This window comes from Apium graveolens, chromosome 8 (assembly GCF_009905375.1).
Source record: "Apium graveolens cultivar Ventura chromosome 8, ASM990537v1, whole genome shotgun sequence".
Lineage (NCBI taxonomy): Eukaryota > Viridiplantae > Streptophyta > Magnoliopsida > Apiales > Apiaceae > Apium > Apium graveolens.
In genome coordinates this window covers 79379718-79407505 of record NC_133654.1, presented here as the reverse complement: position 1 = coordinate 79407505, position 27788 = coordinate 79379718, and the positions used below count along the sequence as shown (strand labels likewise).

Below are 27788 nucleotides of genomic sequence, written 5' to 3'. Positions count from 1 at the left end.
TTATAATTATACATAATTGGATTCTCAAGAGTAGATGGTCTAAACTACAATGGATCTACCTCTGCAGCTATAGCAGCTACAATATCAGCGGGAAGACGCGGGACGCTTCCCACGCGCTTGCGCTGGGTCTGCTGGAGTCTGGCCATCTCTCCTAACTGTTGTTGTGTGATGAAGAAATAAAGCAAGAGTGAGCCTTACAGCTCGCAAGATAATATATAGTGATAACAATAACACAAGTATCTAAATGGATACTTACTAAAATCTTTATCGTGTGTAAGATAATTACTTACTAGATATAAGTAAAAACAAGGAATGAAGTTACCAATACTTCCCCACACTTATATCATTTATAAATCTACTTGAACTATCACCGTTCAAAGTATAATAAAATTCACAAGGTCAACCCATAGATGAGACCACAAATAAACTTGAAAATATTTGATCTTTGAAACATTTTGAAAAGAAATGAAGTTACGAGATACTTCATTCAATGGATACACCAATAAAAATGTTTGACCCTGTCAATGCTTCGGCAACCACCCATTAGTAGCCTTTCGATCGAAATGCTACGGGTAGTGTTGCAGAATTATCCAAATGGATGATGAACTCATTACGGGAGTTTACCGCGCCAGGAAGACCACTTACGATGATCAGTCGTAGTAGTACAACCCCACCATTTTCTACATGTAGAGGAGAACCTGTCGGATTTACTTGTCAACCGAACACTGAACTCCTAAGGAATGGACCGCCTTAGCGGAACTTCCAGGCCATTTGGGCCAATATAATAAGGCTGGGCCGGCGCTACTCGACCACTTACGCCACTCCTAGTTCAGATGAAATCCATGACTCTGAAACGTAAAGCTCGTTTCCCCCTTTCCCCAAGTAGAAACTTGTTGATACGGCTCCACCAAGAAGTCGTATCTAGTTGGAAAGGAAAACTCACCGATATTTCCCAGGCGATGCCTGTTAATGGATTAACTTGTTCCAAGAATTTTACTTCCCGAATATTGGGTAAGTAATCAAAAACTCTTTTACCAAGACAGCAACCTTGTTGCGAATATAAAACACACCACCGAGCCGGATCCCCCATGTTTTGAGCGAGTATTTAAATCTCCTTTTTAAAAGGAAGATTTTAAATATAAAAATAGTTTTGGGATCCGCTCTAACTTTTGAAAATCATTTTAAAGACTCGAAAACACTTTAAAGAGTGTTTGGAGTAAAACTGATTTAATGAAGTAAATCAGTCCCCCGAATATTTAGAAAATGTCTGAATATTATTATTTAAATAATATTCCCATAAAAATAATCTTTATAAAATAATTGAAGTAGAAGTATTAAAACTTATACTTGAAATGAATAGCAAATAATCAAAGATATACTTATACGAAAGTAATATCTTTATTTGAATAATCAAAAATAAGTTTGATTATCGACACCTTATTCTTTAATAAAATAAAGAATATATTTCAGCAATTAATCGGAGTCATAGATCCTCAAATGAATATTCAAATAATATTCAATAAATAAAATAAGCTGAGTCATAATACCTCGAATGAATGTTATAAATAATATTCATTAAATAAAATAAAGGAGTCATACATCCTCAAATGAATATTCAAATAATATTCAATAATAAAATGAAGTTTAAAGCTATCGAATAAACCTTATTCGATTTATAGTTTGGAAAACTATAACCATATATATATATAAATATATATATATATATATATATATCCATATCCATATTAAATCTACTCGGGATCCTCGACTCCCGGTTTTAGAAAATATTTTCACCCTTGGGTCCCTATACTAAGGGTATATGCAAGATACAACTATCCTCTAGCATAGGTATTATCAAATAAACCAACAGATATACATCTCAAGAATATAAAACAGGCATGCATATATACCATATCACATGCTACAATATATCGCAACATTTGCTAAATAACAATCATGCAATATCACAAGATAATGCATATACATACATTTACATCACAACAACAGTGTATCGGATAGAATACTTGCCTGAGCGACTTGGGGGTGAGAAAGGCTCGGGACGAGTCTGGCAACCTATAAACAACAAGTAAGTTGGAATTAAACCAAAATCACTTGTAAGTCTATGCTTTAACTAACTTAGACTCTAATGCTAGTTTTACGCTCACCGATTCGCTTAAGTCACTCGGGTACCCTCGGCTCCACCATTTTTAATAACTTGACCTTTACGAGTTTTAACGCGATTCCTTCGCGAATGACTTACCAACTGCCTAACACACTTACCATAAATGTTTCATACATTAATTAACCCTTTTTGGTCTTTAACCTACATTCCAAAATAAGGCGAGGGAAAAAGTTTCGTTCGCGAAACGCCGTTACTTGAAACGGTCGTTTCTCCTAAACCGTAAATCGGAATCGAACGAACTACATATCAAAACGAAGCTCGTAACATGAGCTATCTAAACATGGCAGTGGTCACAATTTAGCAGGGGGTTCTCGGGTCCTAATGCTATGCACAAAAACAGTCCAAAGAAAATCGGACGTTACGACGGCTATGTTTACGCGATTTCCCATTTTTAAAACTACCCACAATCATCACAAACCATCCTCAAATCCACACACATCAAACACCTATCCTTACCACATCATAACAATCCCAAACAATTCAATATTACTCATTCATACATATGCTTAACCTAACTTTAATCATGCTTTAAGTTTCTTTAAATCAAAATCACTAAATTATCATTTCATTTCACCACCATTCCAAATCTCAACTCTAAACATAACAACAAGATACCATAACATCTTACTCATCAAAATCACCTTATAATATATATGAACCTAGGGTTTGAAAGTGGTATACCTTCCTTGGATTGGTGGGTGAAGCTAGGAAGCCTTAATAAGCTTGGAGTAGTCTTAAGAAAGCTTGGATCTTCAAGAAAACAAGAAAAAAAACTCAAGTTAAAACTTGAAAACACTATTCATTGTCTTCTCCAATGATTAAATCAAGAAGCTAGAGAAAGAATTTGTGGCTTAAACTTATGATATAGCCATTACTAAGCATAAAGAAGGTTAGGGAATTTTCTTACCAATTAAGGATGCTTGGATCTTGATTTTGGAAATTTTTAGCTTTGAAAATGCAAGAAAGCCGAGAGCAAAGTGAAGACAATGCCTTGGTTGATTTTTTGATTTTGATGAAATGAATTGCTAGTTGGTTGGCTTGTTTTTGTTTTCCATTTAGCAAATTACCACCTTGTCCTTGCATTTGTGTGGTCCTAAATCAACCACACCTCCTTCCTTCCATGTCATGCTTATGTCACCCCTATGATGTCATCCTCCCTTCCTTGTCTCCTTTCTATTGGTTGGATGACATCACTCCCCTTAATCCCTTTGATTAACTCCCTAATCGTTTGCCTAATGACCGCTGATCTGTTGTACGGTTCGCTTAACTTTCGTTCTCGTTTATCGTTTGAAGGATCATACCCGGGATCTTATTACTTAGGTTCCCTTAACCTTTCTCAATACATTATATTCCTTTTTATGATCCTCTATTATAATCCTTTAATTTAAATCCTTTTTATTTTGTTACCTTATACTCAATTCTCTCCGTATTTTATGGATTTCCGGGAAAAACCAAAGTGTTCGGAATTGGGTTCTGACGATATTTACATACACTTATATACTTCATAGAGTATTAATAATATCCCAGAATATCCATAACAGAACCCCTATATAGTGTGGCACGAAAAGTTTTCTTATTCAGGTAAAACACTATTCACAAGGGTTACAAAAAGTTGAAAAATTTTGGGGTTATTACAGTAGATTTCCTTGACTCTTAGTGGATTCTTCACTGGGGCTAGTGATTTGCAATCCTCCCCATATGCCTTTGTTTGCTTTCCATGCGTAAGAGGTAGATGGAACTTTGCCCGCTTGGTCCATAATACGTTGATTTCTGTTTGAAAAACTCTTGCAAAGAATGACAATACAACGAAACAACTAGAAGGATTCACAATTCAACAAAAATTAGAGTTGAAAAGAAAGAAGAAACAAGGATTTGAATATGAATGAGACAACCACATTGGTACTTAAGATGGCCAGTCTTTCGTACCATATGGCATATAGCACATGACTAGGTGGCGTCCCACCCGACTCTTCGTCATTCTGACAAAGCGTCGCACCAAAACACTGTTTGTCCCAATCAGAGAGCAAAACTTGGGGGGAAACAATTAAATTTAAAAGGAATGCAATATCCTCCTTTTTGATATCATCATAAAAATTAAGAAAAGAAGTTCATACATTTTTAGGAATTAAAAAGGAATATACGCTGTAAGATTAAAGACAAGAACGATACTATTGGTCACCATCCATATTTCACTTGTATTCATCTTTCGAGCTTGTTCGATCATATCCCAATTGTGTCATATAACAACTTTAAAAAGTACGCTGAAATGCCTTCGCAAATTAGGCTTTATGGTAGATTCTTATTTGTTAAGTCTTGCATTTTTAACATCGCACCTACACATATAATACTTTAACAATTCAATTATAATGGCGTTCCCACCAGATAACTTCGAGTTTCCTCTTTTTACTTCAGAGTAACCACGAATCTTTCAGCATAACGATCCTTTTATTAATAATATTCTTCTTTTATAAAAGTCTGGAAATCTTTCCAATCTCCTTCGATCACGCCCAGGCCCCTTTTTAAATCAATGAATTCTTTAAACTTTAATGGTCTCGACAACTGGATGAATAATTACTTCGTACACGGATTCTGTTATTAACCTTGTCAAACAACATTTACACCTTACCATTAGGAATAATCAAATTCTTCATAATCGCGGATCACTTTATTCTCTGAATTAACAATATTGGGTCTAAAATAAGTATCCTTCCAAGTAATCCGGGTCTTTTAACAAACAAGAAACTCAAGTAGTAACTTGACAACCAATGTTTAAAACTTATTTTATTCAAAAAGGCTATTAGAAATTTAGTAAGGGAAAATCTTTTTCGAAAACTTTTTAAAGAATTTTGAAAATCACAATTCTGGTTGTCCTTACTATATCAGTTGGTTGTTGCCCTTCCTACCTATAGCAAGGTACCAAATTAAATAAACAGTCACATAAAAGTCCATTCACTCCGAACTATCTTTTCTCCTTTATCGAGTCCATTTGCCTTCCTTAATCGACGGAAACTTCAGTTGTCATTGCATGTCACCTTATTCGTAGCTTCCTATCAAGGCTTCCGTACTGGTAATACTCCCGTTATCAACTTTGCAATCGTTAAGTGGAGCAGGCTATCCAATAGTCAACGAGTCTATTTCATAGAACCAAAATTTGCTCATATCACATCACATCACTACTTTACATTTCGCATTTATCATAGCACCATCACTTAATTCTATAAATATTTTAGATTTATACTTTTCTCTCTAACCTTTTTAAAATTCATCTAATCCATCCCACAACTAATCACGGGTGGCCTGATTACTAATGGCTTCTTTTAATCTGGTAGAAGCTATCCTCCGGAACACTTGAATCTACTTTCTAAACTTCTTCTCACCTTTATTAATATCTCATGCATTAACCTTTTACTGTAGCTATCGATTCCATCTTCGTAAAAACTGTTGCGCCATAAGATAGGTTTTATACTGAGGGCATAGAACAGGGTATAGGGTGAACTGAAGAGATACACTCACAACCGAATTTCCAGTAAAATAAGAATAAACGAATGGAGGTTCTTAAATAGGCAGTCTCATAACAAGATATGGTACAATGGCATGGAATAACTTGAAAAGGTGCAACTGTTATAACATAAGGTAGTACCATTAATGTTGGTGTAGGAACAAGGTGCAAATCCAATCTGAAAGAAGATGACGATCCTCGAACGGAAAGCTCCAAGCGATCAGATGATACCGGGAAATCAGGATCTGCCATTGCCATTATCTGGAAATTACATCGCAAGCTAAGAATTCCGAATCGCAACACGAATCGTGCTGGAGACCCACTATATAATCGCACTCAACCTTACAACGTCTTATCTTTCTATTTCCTATTCATAATCCTAATCCTCTACCCAATCCCGACAATCTAGGCTTATTTCAGTGACTTATAACCTGTAGCTCTGATACCAACCTGTGGCGCCTTCCAAACCCGGGTCAGATGTTTGGGGTCCACAACACAAATACAATATATCAACTTGTATAAGAAATATTATTTATAATGACCCTGCTTCACAAAACCACGGATCGCAACAGGTTAAAGTATGACAACAAGCCACAACCTTAATTATTACATCGTACCAAATCCCAACTAATTTAACTTACAATTGATAATAAAATCATTCTTACAATCTGACTATCTCTTTACCCCATGAAACTTCTGCTAGCTCGATCCAACTCGACTGGAACCTTAGCCCGCACTTTAGACTGAGGAACTTCACTATCATCCATATTCTTTTCAACTGTAAAATATATAAAAGAATCGCAAGGGTGAGCTATCTAGCTCAGCAAGTCATGATAACGATAACTGAGGTTAAACCATGATCAAATGAGATGATTCAAAGGAATCAAGTTTCTTTTTAACTATTCATTAGAATTGGATATTCATTTTAAGTTTTAAAAACCAAGGTTAGGTTGCTGATCAGTCACGCACTAACCCCGAGCAAGCACACAACACTGCTCTAATTACTGGATCCAAGGCACATATTGGCCTAACTTGACCATTGGTATGGTCTAACCGCGAATCTGGTCCACATATATAAAAACTATCCAATCCTAAAGCAGTTCAATATGATAACAATATGATTCAATAAAACAAGATCATAATCGATGATGGTTAAAAATTTGCATAAAAGTGTAAGAAAACTCATGGATATCTCAAGAGTATATCAGGGTATGTATAAGAAACGGTTTTCAGTTTGTACAAGGGGCAGGTATCAAACCAGTAATGATTTTTCAGGATATGGTTCTTTGATGTTACTAAGAATGATTGGAGTATAAAAGTTTCTGTGTTTTCAAACCATCTTCTTCTGGTGCTTGGTGTTTGCTAGTTAAAAATTTGGGAAATAGTATCATATTTGGGTGGTTTGGTGTCTGAGGATCAACAAAGGATGGTTTACAAAGAACAAGGCTTACGGCTCAAGATCAAGAAAAATTAGGGATTTAAGGGTAAATAATTTAATGCACTTGCAATGTAAACAAGAGTTATTTTGAATAATAGCGACATGTTATAAAACAGTTCGAAAATTTTTAAGGAACCATTAAGCGGGTAAAAATAACCTGAAGTTTATCAAATCAGTTTTAAAATTTTATAAAAAATCCCGGAACTAAATAAAATAAAATTTTCATAATTTTTAAAACATTTTTGAAATGCAACTCGTACCCGCATTTCACAATTAACGAACCAAGCTGCACTTAAAACAAATTCATAAAATCACAAGAGTAGTCATAAAATGTTATAAATATCTCGAAGTTAATAAAAACATAAATTTAGAAATTTTAAAATAATTTTTGAAACGCAATTTATACCCGATTTTCGTAATTAAACGAATCGACGCACGGGTGAAATGAATCCCGAAAATTCCCTAAATAATTTTAAAATTCTCGAAATATTTCAAACTTAAATAAATATGAGCTTCATAATTTTTGAAGAATTATGGAATTAAATACAGATTTTACAAGTAAATATAATCAGAAAATCACACAGGGTTAAATAATTAATGAAATATTGATTTCAAAATTTTTTAAAATCCCAAAAATAAATATTGTAATTGTAAAATCACAAAAACAATTTTAGAGAAATTCCAAATATTTATGCAAATAAATTTGCACTGAACTCACTTTTAAAAGTGCAAACAATTCAATATACTCAATAATTAACTACACGAACCACCTTGTACACCATAAATCACACATAAATAATAATAAAACAACATCGAGCTGACAAAAACTATACACATACTTTATTTATTTAACACTTCCATAATTACATATTTAAATAATTCAAAAATACACGGGTCGTTATACTAGTACTCTTATATTGTTTATTATCATGCTTTCATTGGAACTCATGGTGACGATGAGTTCGGTTATGAACTAATCGTTATCGTGGGGTTCTAACGGATTTACTTATGGATTTTTATAGTTAATTTGTTTCAATATATTGGTGTGTGGTGATTGATTGATATCCTTGTATTGGTTATGTTTATCCTTCTTATGTGCGTAGCTAACATATAAGATATCGTGTTAGTCTCTATTAAAGTGACAGTGAATATAGAGATTTAGAACTTGCCATGCTAGCATAGGTCATGTATTTATTATGCATGATTCGTAGGTAATTTTAACCATCTTACTTGCCCTATGTATTTACGATAGATAACTTGTTCATTAAACCTTTATGTTGTCAAATTCTGTAGACATATAGGGTCTCAACATAATTGGTGTCTATTCAGCTTCTATCTCTTTTGTGGATGTCTGGTAGTAGGGTATTCATACAACGAAAGTTGGCATTTACTAGTTTCGTGTTATCTAATTAGTTGTCATCACCATCACATGATAAGGTCAAGAATAATGACTACGAATGAAGTAGTAATGAAGTTAGAATCCCATGTTTGTCTCATATAGTTAATTCAATCACATATTCCAACTTAATTGCATGTTAGTTTAATCTTAGGTATAAACATCTCAACTTGTTATTATCTTAGCATTGAGCAATAGTCATACCATTACTCCATAGGTGCATAATCTTAAGTTAACTAAAAAGAGTCTATGTGGGTACGAATCTGATTTATATCTTATACTACTTGTGAACGCGTATACTTGCGTGTAATTTTAGCGCGTGTTTTTGGCCCTAACAAGTTTTTGGCGCCGCTGTCGGGGACTCGATGTTAATTTTTAGTTTATGTGCTTGACATCAGTGGTCGTTAAAGTTCACTGACTCGGACTCTTTTACTTTCATGTTTTACTTGTGTGTGTTTCAGGTACTCTAGTTTTTATTGCAATGGGAGAACCAGCCGCGAATCTGAAAGCTTTGATGGATTATTCTCAACCGAAGATCAATGACATTCAGTCTAGCATTGTCAGACCAGCCATTATGGCTAATACCTTCGAAATCAAGTCTAGCACGATTCAATGGGTGTAGAATTCAATCCAGAATGGGGGTTCTCCAACGGAAGATCCCAACATGCATATTAGAGGTTTCATCGAGATATGCGACACTTTCAAATTCAACAATGTTTCTGAAGATGCTGTTAAGCTGAGGCTTTTCCCATTCTCTCTGAGGGATAAAGCTAAATGTTGGTTGCATTCTCTACCAGCAGGTTTCATCACTACTTGGGAAGATCTTGCTCAAAAGTTTCTTACTAAATTCTTCCCTATGGAAAAGATAGTTGTAATCAGGAACGCTCTTACTCAATTTGCGCAGCAATCGGGAGAGTCTTTATGTGAAGCTTGGGAGCGTTATAAGGAGATGCTTAGGAAGTGTAATCATCATGGGATGCCTGACTGGATTATTATCAACTACTTTTATAATGGTTTGGGAGCACAGTCTAGACCCAAGCTTGATGCACCATCAGGTGGAGCCATATGGGCTAAGAGCTATGATGAAGCTTATGAGCTAATTGAATTGATGGATGCTAATGAATACCAGAATCCAACTCAGAGACTACCTCAAGGCAAGGTAGCAGTAATTCTGGAGGTGGATACACCTACAACTATAGCTGCTCAGCTAAAGGCGTTGTCTATGAAGATCGATTCTTTAGCTAAATATGGTGTTAAACAGATAACTAGTGTTTGTGAGCTGTATGCAGGTTCGCATATGATGGAGCAATGCGTTATATCTAGTGAATCAGTTCAATTTGTGAGCAACTTTCAGAGGTCGCAACAACTAGTTCCAGCCACTTATCATCCCAACAACCACAATCATCCTAACTTCAGCTAGTGCAACAATCCATATGCGGTGCAACAGCCTTATCAACAGTATACAGCAAAGCAATTCAACCCTCCTGGTTTTCAATAACCGCAATATGCACCAAGACAACAACTCCAACTTCGACAACTACCGCATGGAAGTAAAGTCAATCTAATGAAAAATCTGAATTGGAGGAGTTGAGGCTCATGTGTAAGAGCCAAGCGGTTTCTATCAAGACTCTGGAGAATCAAATTCGGCAGATTTCTAATGCCTTGCTGAATCGACAACCTGGTACACTCCATAGTGACACAGAAGTTCCAGGCAAGAGGGAAGCTAAGGAGCAGGTCAAGGCAATTACATTAAGGTCTGGGAAGATTGCGAACCCCGAAAAATCTCAAGTTCCGGAATCTGAAATTTTGGCTGAAGAAGATGTGCAGAAGGAAACAGAAGTGGAATCAAGGAAGAAAACTGCGGAACACGCTCCTCCTGAGGGTAATACAGGGGAGAAATAAGTCTATCCTCCACCTCATTTTCCTAAGAGGTTGCAGAAGCAGAAGTTGGATAAGCAATTTGCCAAATTCTTGGAAGTTTTCAAGAAACTTTATATCAACATACCTTTCGTTGAAGCTCTTGAACAGATGTCTAGCTATGCGAAGTTTATGAAAGGTATTCTCTCTCGGAAAGTGAAGCTCGATGACTTAGAGACCGTTGCTCTTACGGAGGAATGCAGTGTTGTGCTGCAACAGAAGTTGCCTCTGAAGCTTAAAGATCCTGGAAGATTCATTATTCATTGCACCATCGGAAACCTATCGTTCGACAAGTGTTTATGTGATTTGGGAGCTAGCATCAATCTGATGTCTTTATCAATCTTCAAGAAGTTGGGTTTACCTGATCCAAAGCCTACGTATATGTCCTTGTAACTAGTTGATCATTCAATCGCTTATCCGCGAGGAATAGTGGAGGATGTCTTGGTTAAGGTGGATAAACTCATTTTCCCTGCTGATTTTATAATTTTAGACTTTGAGGAAGATAAGAAGATTCCCATTATCTTGAGAAGACCATTCTCTGCTATTTACCGAACTATGATCGATGTGCAAAAAGGAGAGCTTACGATGAAGGTTGAAGATCATATGGTCACTTTTTATATGTTCAAGGCATAAAAAGTTACCCTCAAATTAAGTGGAATGCTTTAAGGTAGAGCGGGTCGACTCTGTCGTGAATTCGGAACTTGAGCAAGTGTTAAGGTCAGATACTTTAGAGAGAGCCTTGACAGGGGAATCTGATAGTGAAGATAAAGAAGGGGCAGAGCAACTGCAGGTTTTGAATGCACCTCCGTGGAAGAGGAAGTTGGATATGCCATTCGATTCTCTTGGGTTAGCAAAGCTGAAAATTTCTCAGGCCATCTATTGAAGAAGCTCCCACACTTGAGCTCAACCCGCTTTCAGGTTATTTGAGTTATGCATTTTCAGGTGCACCCCCTGACAAGGGGTTAGAATATATCTATGATAATCTAAAGGGTAATCGGCCGGTTCCTGCCGTGCTTACAAAGGGTTTTTCTCGTGCGCAACAGGCAGTTGATAGGACTAGTGTTGGTGATGAGCATTACAGGTGATTGACTAGGCGTGTGGAGGCTATGCACGATATTCACATGCATTTTACTGAAGATTTGACACACGCTCTCGGTACTGTTTTCTGAGATACTGGTGTCGAGGTTGATTGGCCACCTGATCCTCCACACGAAGAGGGTGATCCTCCTGATAACTAGGTATGCCTTATATCCTTATTATTACCTTCAATGAGGACATTGAAAATTTTAAGTTTGGCGGTGATATTGTAAGGATTAGTTTGTGTGTGTCCATATAGATTCATATATATTCATGTTGCATGTTTAGTTGTATTTCATTCATATTTTTCCATGATTGTTCATATATCACATTTTTATTTATGTTATTATATGATTCCATGTAGTTGCATTTGCATGCATATAACATGATCCCTTAGGTTGAGTTGTTTCTGATTGATTGGTTGATGTTGATTTGAGTGTAGTGATGTCGAATAGAGGGATGTTTTATGTCTTAATGAATTAATTTGCATGCCAGATTGTTTTTCACAAGTCTTATAGGATCGCTTTTGAGCTATATTATGATCATATTTGTTTAGTTGTTGAGATTTAATCACTTGTTTATATTTAGAATTTATGATATTCCCGTAATGACGTAGGAACACTGAATTTAAATCTACATAAAAACTTGGATTTCACTGCTAGTATGAATAAGGCTAGGCGTCAAATGGCTAGTAGTCGGCTCATATTTATATGAGTAGTCTAGGGTTGCTTGAGATGGAGCGAAACGCACTCATTCAAAAATTATTAAAAAAAAAGAAGAAAAAAAATAAAAAAAGTATGTGTTTAGGCATAATTGATCAAGAGTGAGCTCTTTAATACTCGAGTTATTAAGTTCTTAGGGGACGTTGTGCCTAGTGACCTAAAGCTTTTCATAGTCTGGGATTCGCTAACCTAACGCTCGCTACATAGGTATTATTGCATAAGTCTTGTGGGACCTCACTCATTGTGCGGTCAAATAAGCATCTTTGTTATGTGTTTAATACTAGCGTGAATCCTTGAATAACTATAGTAGGAAGGAGGTGTTGTGAGTCATTACGCATTTAACGTCTATTTTGTTTATAAACTTGTGACTGTTTTGATGATTGATAAGTTATGATTATTGATCTAGTATCGAGAGTATTTATGTTAAGCATTCCACACATCGCACGTTTCTGGTTTGTGAGTTAGTTTGTGGGATTTATTCGAAATCTGTTTTGAGTCATTACATTCTTAGAGGCATCGGCTTATTTATTTGGTTATGGTTATTCTGAGGGGATCGATTACATTATCATTTAGTTGCATTCACGTAGTTGCATTCATGCATTAGGTTTGTCTAATAGTTTTTGAGTCTGTTTATGCTTGAGGACAAGCATCGATTCAAGTTTGGGGGTGTGAAAAGTGGATTTTATATCTACTTGGAACGCTTCATTACAAGTTTAAGTTGGTCTTTTGGACTCAAGTTGGTATTTTTGATATGCTTTTGTGTTATTTAATTTCAGGCGTCACTTAAATGAAGAAAGAAGTTTTTCATTGAAATATGCTGAAAATAATCAGAATTGGAAGCCTAGAATATTCTCAAGTGTTAGAGAATCTCGTTAGTTTCACGTGGGCAGTTAAATCGCCTAATTCTGACGAGCAGAACTCAAGATAGGGTCAAAAAAAGAATGAGCAGAAAAATCCAGAAACCTTGCGCGGCCGCCCCCAAAACCAACGCGGCCGCTCCGACTTTCTGCCAAAAAACCAGCGCGCCCGCGCTGATTTTAGCGTGACCGCCCCGCCCTTTTTGCCCCAGAATCCTGATTTTAGTAGAATTTGATGATTTTGAGGGTCTAGGTCCACTAGGGGCTTATATATACCAATAAAAAGATGTTTTTAACGACAAGGAGCGAGGGGAGAGTAATAAGAAGACCTAGAGAGCACGAGACGACTACAGAGAAGAAGACTTTTATTTTCTTTAGTATAGTTGATACTTGGATGCTTGTTTTTGAATTATCTTTGAAACCTAGTACTCTTTTATTATTTATTATCATTCTTTCATTAGAACCCATGGTGACGATGAGTTCGGTTATGAACCCATGGTTTCAATGAACCCATAATCGAACTCATCATCACCATGGGTTCCAATGAAAGCATGATAATAAATAATATAAGAGTGCTAGGGTTCAAAGACAAATTGAAAACAAGCATCCAAGTATCGCCTATATCAAAGAAAACAAAAGTCTTCTTCTCCGTAGCCTTCTCGTACTCTCTAGGTCTTCTTATTGCTCTCCTAGGTCTCCTTGTTAAAAACGTATTTTTATTGATATATATAGGCTCCAGGATGACCAGGACTCTCAAAATCTTCAATTTCGACTAAAATAAGGATTCTGGGGCAGAAATCAGGTACGGGCGCGGGCGCACTATTTTCGGGCGCGGCCGCGCTGAAATAGTGTTTTCAGCGGCGCGAGCGCGCTAGTTCTGACAATTCGTTTTTTGGCCATATCTTGAGTTCTGCTAGTCAGAATTAGGCGATTCAACTGCCCACGCGAAACTAAAAAGATTCTCTACAACTTGAGAATGGCCTAGGCTTCCAATTATGATCTCTTTTCAGTATATTTCTTTGAAAAACTTCTTTCTTCCTTTAACTGATGCCTGAAATACACAAACACAAAAACACCTCAAAAATACCAATAACTTGAGTCCAAAATACCAACTTAAGCCTGAAATGAAGCATTCTAAGTAGATATAAAATCCACTTATCATACCCCCAAACTTGAAGCGATGTTTGTCCTCAAGCATAAACAGACTCAAAAACTATAAAACAAACCTAATGCATGAATGCCACTACGTGAATGCAACTAAATGATAATGCAATCGATCCCCTCAGAATAACCATAACCAACTAACAAGCGAATACCTCTAAGAATACAATGACTCAAAATAGAGTTCGAATAAATCTCACAAATCAACTCACAAACCAGAACGTGTGTGTGTGGATGCTTAACAGATATACTCTCGAAACTAGATCAATAACCATAACTTATCTTTCATCAAAACAATCACAAGTTTATAAATAGAATAGACGTTAAATGCATAATAAATCTCAACACCTTATTTCTACTAGAGTTATACAAGGATTTATGCTATTATTGAACATATAACAAAGATGCTTATTTGACCGTGTAATGAATGAGGTCCCACAAGACTTATACAATAATACCCATGTAGCGAGCGTTAGGTTAGCGGATCCCAGACTATAAAAGCCTTAGGTCACTAGGCACAGAGTCCCCTAAGAACTTAATAACTCGAGTATTAAAGAGCTCACTCTTGATCAATTATGCATAAACTCATACTTTTTTTCGTTTCTTTTCTTTTTCAACAATTTTTAAATGAGTGTGTTTCGCTCCATCTCATTCAACCCAAGACTACTCATAAATTATGAGCCGGCTACTAGCCATTTGACTCCTAGCCTTACAACAACTAGCAATGAAACCCAAGTTTTTCTCTAGATAAAAAAAATCAGTGTTTTTGCGTCATTACGAGAATATCACAAATTCTAAATATAACCTAGTGATTAAATCTCAACAACAAACAAGTATGATCATGATCTAGATTAAAAGCAACACTATAAGACTTTGTGAAAATATTTGTTTCTGGCACGCAAATCAATTCATTAGAACTTAAACATCCCTCTATTCCTCATCACTACACTCACATCAACATCAACCAATCAATCAGAAATAGCTCAACCTAAGGGATCATGTTATATGCATGCAAATGCTACTACATGGACTCACATAATAACACAAACAAAAATGCAAACAAATATGTCCTAAATGAACAATCATGCAGAAATATGAATAAACTACAACTAAACATGCAATATGAATCTATATGAATCTATATGGACACACACAAACTAATCCTTACATTATCACCCCCAAACTTAAAATTTTCAATATCCTCATTGAAGGTAATAATAAGGATTTTAGGCATACCTAGTTGTCAAGATGACCCTCTTCGGGTGGAAGATCAGGTGGCCAATCAACCTCGACACTAGTGGCTCGGAAAATAGTGCTCAAAGCCTGTGCCAAATCTGTAGCAAAATGACAGTGAATGTCGTGCATGGCCTCCATATGCCTAGTCACCCGCCTGTACTGCTTATCACCAACACTAGTCCTATCAACTACCTGTTGCACTTGAGAAGAACCCTCTGTAGGCACGGGAAGATCCATCCAGCCACTCTCTACATCATCAAAAATATATCCCAACCTATTATCTTGGGGTGCACCTAAGAATGTATAACTCAAATGATCTGGTAGTGGGTTGAGCTCAAGTGTGGGAGCTTCATCCGTAGACGGCTTGAGACGTTCCTAAGAAATTTTTAGCTCTTCTAACCTAAGAGAATCGAATGGCATATCCAACTTCATCTTCCATGGAGGAGCATACAAAACCTACAGTTGCTCTGCTCCTTCTTCCTTTTCAATAACTGATTCTCCTATTAAGGATCTCTCTAAGGTATCTAACTTTGGCAATTGCTCAGGCTCTGACTTCATGACAGAGTCGACCCACTCTACTTTAAAGCACTCCTCTTTAGCTGTAGGTAACTTTATTGCCTTGAATATATTAAAAGTGACCTTTTGATCATGAACCTTCATCTTAAGCTCTCCTTTTTGCACATCGATCATAGTTCGGCTTATAGCCAATAATGGTCTTCCCAAGATGATGGGAATCTTCTTATCCTCCTCAAAGTCAAGAATTACAAAGTCAGCAGGAAAGATAAGGTTGTCCACCTTGACCAACACATCCTCCACAATGCCTCGTGGATATGTAATAGAACGATCGACCAACTGCAAGGACATATATATCGGCTTCGGATCAGGTAGACCAAGCTTCTTGAAGATAGACAAGGGCATCAGATTGATGCTAGCTTCCAAATCACATAAACACTTGTCGAACGATAAGTTTCCGATGGTACAAGTAATAGTGAAGCTTCCAAGATCTTTAAGCTTCGGAGGCAACTTCTGTTGCAGCACAGCACTGCATTCCTCCGTAAGAGCAACGGTCTCTAAGTCATCGAGCTTCACTTTCCGAGAGAGAATACCTTTCATAAACCTCGCATAGCTTGGCATCTGTTCAAGAGCTTCAGCGAAAGGTATGTTGATATAAAGTTTCTTGAAAACTTCCAAGAATTTAGCAAATTGTTTATCCAACTTCTGCTTCTGCAACCTCTTAGGAAAATGAGGTGGAGGATAGACTTATTTCTCCCCTGTATTACCCTTAGGAGGAGCGTGTTCCCCAGTGTTCTTCCTTGGTTCCACCTCGTCATCCTTCAGCACTTCTTCTTCAGCCACAACTTTATTTTCTGAAAGTTGAGATTTTCAGGCTCTTCGTCTTGCTGAATTATGGGGCCTGCGACCTTTCCAGACCTCAAGATGATGGCGTTCACCTGTTCTTCAACTTCCCTTTTGCCTAGATTAGCTTCTGTGTCACTAGGAAGCATTTCTGGTGGTCGATTCAATAAGGCGTTAGCAATTTGCTCTATTTGGTCCTCCAGAGTCTTGATAGAAATAGTTTGGCTTTGGCATATAAGAGCCTGGTTTTTGCACATAAGCCTCAACTCCTCCAATTCAGATTTTTCATTCGAATATTGACTTGCACCTCCATGAGTTTGTTGTTGAAGTTAGAGTTGTTGAAGGAAGATTGAATTTTTCATTTCCAAACTACTGGAATGGCTGTTGCATCGCATTTTGATTATTGCTCCATCTGAAGTTAGGATGATTCCAGTTGTCAAGATGATAAGTGTTAGGAATTGGTTGCTGCGATCTCTGAAAGTTGATCACAAACTGAGCTGATTCACTAGATATAACACATTGCTCAGTCGCATGCGAACCTGCACATAGCTCACAAATACTGGTTATCTAATTAACACCATAGTTAGTCAAATAATTGATCTTCATAGACAACTCCTTTAGTTGAGCAGTGATAGCCGTAGTTGTATCCACTTGAAGAACTTCTGCTACCTCGCCCTATGACAATCTCTGAGTTGGATACTGATATTCATTAGCTGCCATCAATTCAATTAGATCATAAGCTTCATCGTAGCTCTTAGCCCATAAGGCTCCACCTGATGTTGCATCAAGCATGGGTCTGGACTGTGCTCCTAAACCATTATAAAAATAATTGATGATCATCCAATTAGGCATTCCATGATGAGGACACTTCCTAAGCATCTCCTTATAGCGCTCCCAAGCTTCATATAAAGATTCTCCTGATTGCTGCACAAATTGAGTAAGAGCATTCCTGATTGCAGCTGTCTTTTCCATAGGGAAGAATTTAGTGAGAAACTTTTGAGTAAGATCTTCCCAAGTAGTAATCGAACCAGCTGGTAGATAGTGTAACCAGCTCTTAGCCTTGTCCCTCAGAGAGAATGGGAATAGTCTCAGCTTCACAGCATCTTCAGAAACACCGTTGAACTTGAAGGTGTCGCAGATTTCAATGAAATCCCTAATGTGCATATTAGGATCTTCCATTGGAGAACCCCCAAACTGGATTGAATTTTGCACCCATTGAATTATGCCAGGCTTGATCTTAAAGGTATTAGCTGTGATAGCTATCCTGACAATGCTAGATTGAATGTCATTGATCTTGGGTTGAGGAAAATCTACCAAGGCTTTCGTTCGTGCTGCATGATCTCCCATTGTAATGAGTACTTGAAACATAAACAGATAAACCGTGAAAGTAAAAGAATTTGAGTCAGTGAACTTTAACGACCACTGATGAGAAGCACATAAACTAAAAATTAACAACACCGAGTCCCCGACAGCGGCCCCAAAAACTTGTTAGTCGCTAAACACGCGCTAAAATTCACGCAAGTATACGCATTCGCAAGTAGTATAAGATATAAATCAGATTCGTTCCCACAGAGACTGGTTTAGGTTAAGTTCAATTTATGCACCTATATAACAATGTATGGTTATTATCCAATGCTAAGACAAATAACAAGTTGAGATTGTTTATAACTAAGAATTAAACTAACAATTATAACTAAGAGAACAAGAATGGTTGAATTAATATATATGACAAACATGGGATCCTAACTTCATTAAATCATTCAATAGCCTTATTGTTCTCAACCTTAGCATGCAATGGTGATGATACTAATCAGATAACACGAAACTAGTAAACGCCAACTTTCGTTGTACGAATACCCTACTACCAAGCATCCACAAAAGAGATAGAAGTTGAATAGACACCAATTATGCTTAGTCCTTATATGTCTATAAGAATTGAAAACATAACGGTTTAATATGCAAGTTTTGTATCGTGATTACATAGGACAAGTAAGATGGTTAAAATTACCTACAAATCATGCATAACAATAACACATGAACCTATGCTAGCGTGGCATATTCTAAACCTCTATATTCACTTTCGCTTCAATAGAGATTAACACGTTATCTTATATGTTAGCTACGCACATAAAACGAATAAGCACAACCAATACTAGGTTATCATACAATCACCACACACTAAGGTATCGAAATATTTTAACTAAAGAAATCCATAAATAAATCCGCTGGAACCCCACGATAACGATTAGTTCATAATCGAACTCATCATCACCATGAGTTCCAATGAAAGCATGATAATAAATAGTATAATAGTATTAGGATTCAAAGACAAATTAAAAACAAGCATCCAATTATAGCCTAAATCAAAGAAAACAAAAGTCTTCTTCTCCGTAGCCTTCTCGTACTCTCTAGGTCTTCTTATCGCTCTCCCAGGTCTCCTAGTTGTTAAAAACGTCTTTTTATTGATATATATAGGCTCCAGGATGACCAGGACTCTCAAAATCTTCAATTTCGACTAAAATCAGGATTCTGGGGAAGAAACCGGGCGCGGGCGCGCTGGTTCTGGCGTGGCCGTGCTGACATTCTGGAAAAATTCTGACAATTCTTCTTTTAGCCATATCTTGAGTTCTGCTCATCAGAATTAGGCGATTCAACTGCCCACGCGAAGCTAACGAGATTCTCTACAACTTGAGAATGTCTTAGGCTTCCAATTCTGATCTCTTTTCAGCATAATTATTTGAAAAGCTTATTTCTTCCTTTAATTGATGCCTGAAATGCACAAACACAAAAATACATCAAAAATACCAACAAATTGAGTCCAAACCACCATCTCAAGCGTGAAATGAAGCGTTCCAAGTAGATATAAAATCCAATTATCATTATACCATGCTTTCATCGGAACCCATGTTGATGATGAGTCCGATTATGGGCTAATCGTTATTGTGGGGTTCTTGCGGATTTATTTATGGTTTTCATTAGTTGATTTGTTTCGATACTTTAGCGTGTGGTGATTGTATGATAACCTAGTATTGGTTGTGCTTATTCATCTTATGAGCGTCGCGAACTTATAAGATAGTGTGTTAATCTTTAATGAAGCGAAAGTGAATTTAAGGATTTAGAACTTGTCATGCTAGCATAGGTTCATGTATTTGTTATGCATGATTCGTGGGTAATTTTAGCCATCTTACTTGTCCTATGTAATCAAGATAGATAACTTGTGCTTAAAATCATTATGTTATCAAATTCTATAGACATATAGGGTCTCAATATAATTGGTGTCTATTCAGCTTCTATCTCTTTTTGGATGTTTGGTTGTATGGTATTCGTACAACGAAAGTTGGCATTTATCAGTTTCGTGTTATCTGATTAGTGTCATCACCATTACATGCTAAGATTAAGAATGAAAAGGTTATTGAATGAAGTATTTAATGAAGTTAGAATCCCATATTTGTCATATATATTAATTCAATCATTCTTATTCCCTTAGTTATAATTGTTAGTTTAATTCTTAGTTATAAACAACCTCAATTTGTTATTCACCTTAGCATTGAATAATAAACATACACTGTTGTTTAAGTGCATAAATTATAAAGTTAACCTAAACCATTCTCTGTGGGAACGAATCTGATTTATATCTTACACTACTTGCAAACGCGTATACTTGCGTGTAAATTTAGCGCGTGTTTAGCGACTAACAAGTTTTTGGCGCCGCTGTTGGGACTCAGTGTTAAATTTTAGTTTATGTGTTTTCCATCAGTGGTCGTTAAAGTTCATTGACTCGGACATTGTTACTTATATGTTTCCTTGTCTTATTTCAGGTACTCTAAGTGAGGGTGTATGCATACGCGTTCGCGGTCTCGTAAGAGAACTCTGGATAAAGCCGAGGAAGAAGTTGTGGAGGTTCGAAAGGAAGTTTTTGAAGAAGAAAAGAAGGTAGAAAAGGAAGAGAAAGTTGAGGAACCAGTTTTAGTAGTGATGGGAGATCAAACAGAAAATCCTAAAGCTTTGATGGACTATTCTCAGCCTAAGATCAATGACATTCAGTCAAGCATCATCAGGCTAGCCATCAGGGCTAACACTTTTCGGATCAAGTCAAGCACGATTCAGATGATACAGACCTTAATTCAGTTTGGGGATTCTCCTACTAAAGACCCCAACATGCACATCAGGAATTTCATCATGATATGTGATACTTTCAAGTTCAATAATGTGACTGAAGATGCTATCAAGCTGCGACTCTTACCATTCTCTCTGAGGGATAAGGCTAAGTGCTGGTTACATTCTCTACTAGCAGGTTCTGTCACCACTTGGGAAGATCTTGCTCAAAATTTTCTCACTAAATTCTTCCCTTTGGCGAAGACTGCTGCAATCAGGAATGCTCTTACTCAGTTTGCTTAGCAAACTGGAGAATCTCTGTGTGAGGCTTGGGATCGATATAAGGCGATGCTAAGGAAGTGCCCACACAATGGCATGCCTGGATGATTATAAACTATTTTTACAATGGATTGGGTGCTACTTCTAGACCCATACTCGATACAGCATCAGAAGGAGCCTTGTGGGCTAAGAGCTACGATGAAGCTTATAAATTGATCGAACTAATGGCTGCTAATGAATACCACAATCCTTCTCAGAGACTGACTCAGGGAAAAGTAGCCAAAATTCTGAAGTCAGATGCAACAACTGCTATAGCTGCCCAACTTAAGGCTTTGACTATGAAGGTGGACACTCTGGCTAATTGTAATAACCCCAAAATTTTGGACTTTTTGTAACCCTTATGAATAGTGATTTTACTGATTATGCTGAATAAGAAAACATTTCATGCCACACTATGTAGGGGTTCTTTTATTGATATTCTGAGATCTTATTAGTACTTTATATGGTATATAAGTGTACGTAAAGATCGTCAGAATCCAAATTCGAACACTTTGATTTTTCCCGAAAATCCACCAGATACAGAAAGAATTGAGTATAAGGTAACAGGATAAAAAGGATTTAAATTCAAGGATTATAAGAGAGGATCATAAAAGGAATATAATGTATTGAGAAAGGTTAAGGGAACCCAAGTAATAAGATCCCGGGTATGATCCCTCAAACGATAAATGAGAATAAAAGTTAAGCGAACCGTATAATAGATCAGCGATCATTAGCCAAGTAATTAGGAGTTAATCAAGGAGGTTAGTGGATAATGATGTCATCACACCAACAAGAGGAAGACAAGTGTAACAAGATGACATAAGTGGATGACATAAACATGACAAAATGGGAAGGATTTGTTGGTTGATTGTAAGCCACGCAATTTTTACCATGGTAATAATTTAATTAACAACAAAAGGAAGCAACCAAGCCAAAACAATTCATAACACAAAAACACAAGTTGACTTTTCATTTCCAAGCAAGAAGCTCTCGGCTTCTTCTCTTTTCCAAGAAGAAAAAAATCCAAATTCAAGTTCCAAGCTTTGATAATTTGTGAGGTAATTATCCAAGGTTCCTTAAGCATAGATATAGCTATCCTATGAATCTAAGCTTCCATTTCCTTCACAATCTCTTCCAATAATTCATGGAAGAAGAGGGTGAATAGTATTTTCAAGATCTTAAAAATTTTGATCTCGTGTTTTTGTTTAGATATAGCTTTGGTAAGGATTTTCAAGGGTGATTCCAAGCTTCTTAGTTACTTCTACTCACCAAGGAAGGTATAATCTCATACCCTAGCCCTACTTTTGTATATTTAGAGTTTTTATGTTTGGTATGGTTCATGAGAAGCATGATTCTTGTATACTTAGAGTGTGGTTGGATTTGTAATGAGTTTGAAGTTGTAAATCTTGATTATTGGTTAATGAACTTAAGTATAGCTTTTAGATCATGATTGAGAGTAGTATAAATTGGAAATATTTAAATGTTGGGCTGTTGTAGTAAAGTATGGATGGATTTTGGTTGTAGTAATGATTGTGGGTTAATTGTGGATTGATTTGAAGTGGTATAAATTTGTTAATCGCGTAAACATAGCCGTCGTAATACCCAATTTACCTTAGACTGCTTTTGTTCTTAACATCAGGACTCGTGAACTCACTGTTAGGTTTTTACCATTGCCATGATTAGATAGTTCATGTTACGAGCTTCGTTTTGATATGTGGTTCGCTTGAATCCGATGTACGGTTTAGGAGAAACGACCGTTTTAAGTAACGGCGTTTCGCGAACGAATCATTACCCCTCGCCTTACTTTGAAACCTTGGTTAAGGCCCTTAAATGACTAATTGGAGTATGAAACAATTATGTAAAATGTATTAGGCAGTTGGTAGAGTACTCGCGAAAGAATCGCCTTAAAATTCTTAATGGTTAATTTATTAAAAATGGTGGAGCCGAGGGTACTCGAACGACTTATGTGATTCGTTAAGCGTAGGAGTGACCATAAGCGAATGTTAGGGTTCAATTGGTTAAAGTCTAGTTTCTTAAGCGACCGGGGTTTAATTCTGACTTATGTTGTTGTTCATAGGTTATCGGACCCACTCTTAGCTTAAGTCTATCCGGGAGCACTCAGGCAAGTTTTCTACCCGTTATAGTGTTGTTGTGATGTATATATGTATATGCATTATCTTGTGATAGATGCATGATGGTTATTAGCAAATCTTGCGATATATTGGAGCATGCTGATATGGTTTATATGCATGCCTGTTTCGTAATCTTGATATCTAATTGTTGATTCAAATGCTTATTAGTTGAATAATACCTATGCTAGAGATAAGTAGTAGTTGCGTATACCCTTGGTATAGGGGACCCAAAGGTGAACATTTTCTAAACCAGGAGACGATGTTCCCGAGTATATTATATATATATATATATATAAATATTTTCAAAACTATTATTCGAATAAGGTTTATTCGATAACTTTATTTTATTTAATGAATATTATTTGGAATATTCATTCGAGGACTTATGACTCCGCTTATTTTATTTAATGAATATTATTTTGAATATTCATTCGAGGACTTATGACTCCGCTTTTTTTATTAATAATATTCTTTATTTTATTAAAGAATAATGTTTCGATAATCAAACTTATTTTCGATTATTCAAATAAAGATCGTACTTTCGTATAAGTATATCTTTGGTTATTTATTATTCATTTCAAGTATAAGTTTTAAAAATTCTACTTCAATTATTTTTATAAAGATTATCCTTTATGGGAATATTATTTAAATAATAATATTCAGATATTTTCTAATATATCGGGACTGATTTATTTCATTAAATCAGCATTACTCCAAACATTCTTAAAATTGTTTTCGAGTCTTCAAAATGATTTTAAAAGTTAGAGCGGATCCCAAAACTCATTTTTTATATTTAAGATCCTCCTTTCGAAGGGGATTTAAATACTCGCTCAAAACCTGAGGGATCCGGCTCTATGGCGTATTTTATATTCGCAACAAGGTTGCTGTTTTGATAAAAGAGTTTTTGATTACTTACCCAACACTCGGGAAGTAAAATTCTTGGAACAACTTAATCCATTAACAGGCACCGCCTGGGAAATATCGGTGAGTTTTCCTTTCCAACTAGATACGTCTTCTTGGTGGATCCGTATCAACAAGTTTCTACTTGGGGAAAGGGGGGACGAGCTTTACATTTCAGAGTCATGGATTTCATCTGAACTAGGAGTGGCGTAAGTGGTCGAGTGGCGCCGGCCCCGCCTTATTATATTGGCCCAAATGGCCCGGAAGTTCCGCTAAAACGGTCTATTCCTTAGGAGTCCAGTGTTCGGTTGACAAGTAAATCTGACGTTCTCCTCTACATGTAGAAAATGGTGGGGTTGCACTACTGCGACTGATCATCGTGAGTGGTCTTCCTGGCGCGGAAACTCCTGTAATGAGTTCATCATCCAATTGGATATTTCTGCAACACTATCCAGAGCACTTCGATAGAAAGGCTACGGCTGGCCGATTGTTGAGTGTTGGCAGGGTTGAGTTTTCAAAATGATGTTTTCATCAAATGAAGTATCTCGTAACTTCATTTCATTTTGATGATATTTCAAAGATTGATTTTATATATGTTTTATCTTGTAGCTTCATCTATGGGATGAACTATTTATACCTTGAACGATGGTAGTTCAAGTAATATTCGGAAAAAGATATAAGTATATTGGAGTATCTCGTAACTTCATCTTTTCAACTTATATCTGGTTGATGAATATCTTATGCATGACAAAGATTTTCAGAAAAACGTTGAGACAAGGTTAGATATATGAGATCACCTTGCAACGATATATTTATACAGTTATAAACTGGAATTCCGTGTATATTATGCATGGAAGAGGACTTCCAAGATTTTGAAAAGTATATATACATATATACTGAATATTTTACGAATTAGTCGCGTTAAGATATCAAACTTGGTTCATTTCTTTTTAACCAAGACTTTCATGAGTACTATGAGAGTGCTCATATATTGTTAGTTATTATACATATTATTTCGGTGGGCTTATTGCTCACCCTTGCTTTCTTCTTTCATCACACAATAACAGATAGAAAAGATGAACAGGACCAAGCTCCCAATTTGCAAGCGGTTAGGAAACGTTCCGTAGTTTTCTGGAGGCGTTAATGCCGTAGTAGCTGAGGTAGGAATTACCAATAGGCTAGGCTTTCAATTTTTGGTGCTCCAGACTTATATATCTATATGCATTGTAATAATGGCAAGGAAATGTAAATTTATTCAGAAACCCTTTCGAGGTATAACGATTTATAATTGTGGAATGAACTGACTTGTGTTATTTTTGGCATTCATCTCTGAGACTATAACTTGTGGTATGTGTGTGTGTTTGTATTGTGGGGTCACAGTACGCAGCAGTTGATTGTTTATTAAGATTAAGTGTTATTAAGGGAAATGGAACTCGTAACAACCCGGATCCCCGACCCCGGATTTGGGGGTGTTACAGAAATGGTATCAGAGCCAAGCATTATAAACCTCAGAGATGATGTGACGTTAAAATAATAAGTTCACTAAGATAATAAGAACTCTTTCCAAGTTCATAGTCGGACTACCTAACGTAGTACTGACATTTAAAACCCTTATGGGAACCCTTATAAATATCATGATAGTAACATAGTTCATTCTCGTATAGGGCAGTGGGGCACCAAACCCCAAGGTTCAGGAGCATCAGCATGAGGATGTTTTATTACAAGTTGGAGATCAAATTGTGAGTCCAATAGAGTACCCTAACGAGGTACCGGATGAGATTCATATTGAGAATGTTGCAGTTGAGGATGTTATCCCAGAAGGGATTGTTGCTGAGGAGGATCCTGACGAGAATGAAGAGAGGACTGCTGAGGAATTGATGACCGTAGTCAGGGCGACTACCAGAGCTAGAGTGGCTGCGAGGGTGGCACTAGATGATGAAGAGTTACCAAGGGCACAGAGGATAATGAGGGCAGAAGGGGTGGGGCCTTCCACAACACCAATTATACCAGTATTAGACCCTCTTTCAGAGGTTCCTGTAGACATCCATGAGGTTCCACCAATTCCTGTTCCCTCCCCTGTACAGAGCCCAGCACCTACTGAGGAGATGCCACCTTTATCTCCTGCACCATTATCACCTGATACCGTGCTTGGTTATCCATTTGGATCTCCTGGGTCTGCACCATTTGCACCCCATGGACTACTAGATGCTACCACTCAGGCTTCTCTTATCGCTGATTATCATATGACTTTGGGTGGCCTTTCTGAGGCCCGTAATGTGAGGAGTGATCTATTGGATCGACTTACTGCACCAAGGATTGAGGGCGGGGTACTTCTGACAGGATTAGCTTATAGCATGGACAGGATTAAGGCTACCACCTGAATTACAGCTAGAGGTCATCTTGAGGGTCAGGTTGATCCATCTCTACTTGCGACTATCTTAGACCTCATCACCTCTTTGATGGAGCAGGTTAGGGATGTCGTGTGTGCCCGCATTTCTTGATCCATAATAGTGTGCAGGGTCTGGGCAATTAGACAAGGATTACATGCAGCACCACTTTTGGAGGATTAGCCTAAGTTATGAATGATTAGTTTTTAATGACTAGATGATTATCTGTGGTAGTACTTTTGGGATAGAAGCGATCAGGCCAAATGATGTAATTCTCTTTCATGTGTTCAGTTGTTGTACCCTCGAACAAATGGTTATGTATATATTCGTTCCTTTCAGTTCAGATCAGTTTGTTTGTGATAAGTTCATATTGTTAATTGCACTATTAGCACTTAAGGGTGTCATGGAGTTTATAGAACTTGAGAATTCATAATTTACGATTATGTAAGGACTGAATGAGGGAAAGGATTAAGCAAAGTAAGTAAGACAAATATAAAGAGATTCCCAAAAAATTTCCAAGCATTATGCCCCCACGAAGAATAAGATTTGAGGCAAACCTTGAATGTGATAATCAGGGAGGTCGCAATTAAGATAAAAGGAACCCAAAACATAATGAAGTGGAAAATGAGGATTTAAAACATGTAGGATGACCCCGATTATGGGGAGGAGGAGGAAACATTTCATACTGAGAAAACAGACGTCGAGCAAGATAGGGAGAACCAGGACGGTACTCCTATGGGGCAATTCATGGACCTGCCTAAACAAAACTTAGACTTTTATTCCCAACCACCACCTTGAGGAAACAATGCGGTAGGAAATTCTTTCATGACCTTTAAGTCGCTAAACTCTCAGAGTTCCAAGGAACAAGCTGACCCAGTCGAGGTGAGAGCCCGGTTAAAAGAAATAGAGGAATCATTTGAGATTCTAAATGATTGACGAAGCATAAAAGACTATTTTTGTCACCTACCTTCCTAAGAGAGAGGCCACCCGCTGGTGAAAGACCAAGAAAGGCACGGAGCCAGAGGTTAGAATAAACTGATTAAAGTTCAGTCAATTGTTTTCGGGAAAGTAATTCCCAAGGTTATGGAGATAGTGTAAAAGCTTTAGAGCCAGAA

The 27788-nt window shown here is 36.9% G+C and overlaps 3 non-coding genes across 3 annotated transcripts; 1 reads left to right on the top strand and 2 right to left on the bottom strand.

Moving 5' to 3' along the window:
- Positions 1 to 9386: 9386 nt before the first annotated feature.
- LOC141681435 (small nucleolar RNA R71) lies at positions 9387 to 9493 on the bottom strand. The gene has a single exon (XR_012558870.1). It is a non-coding gene; the product is annotated as a small nucleolar RNA R71 (small nucleolar RNA).
- Positions 9494 to 17691: 8198 nt separating this feature from the next.
- LOC141682185 (small nucleolar RNA R71) lies at positions 17692 to 17798 on the top strand. Its single transcript, XR_012559586.1, has one exon. It is a non-coding gene; the product is annotated as a small nucleolar RNA R71 (small nucleolar RNA).
- Positions 17799 to 21206: 3408 nt separating this feature from the next.
- Positions 21207 to 21313, bottom strand: LOC141681187 (small nucleolar RNA R71). Its single transcript, XR_012558628.1, has one exon. It is a non-coding gene; the product is annotated as a small nucleolar RNA R71 (small nucleolar RNA).
- Between the last annotated feature and the right edge of the window lie 6475 nt (positions 21314 to 27788).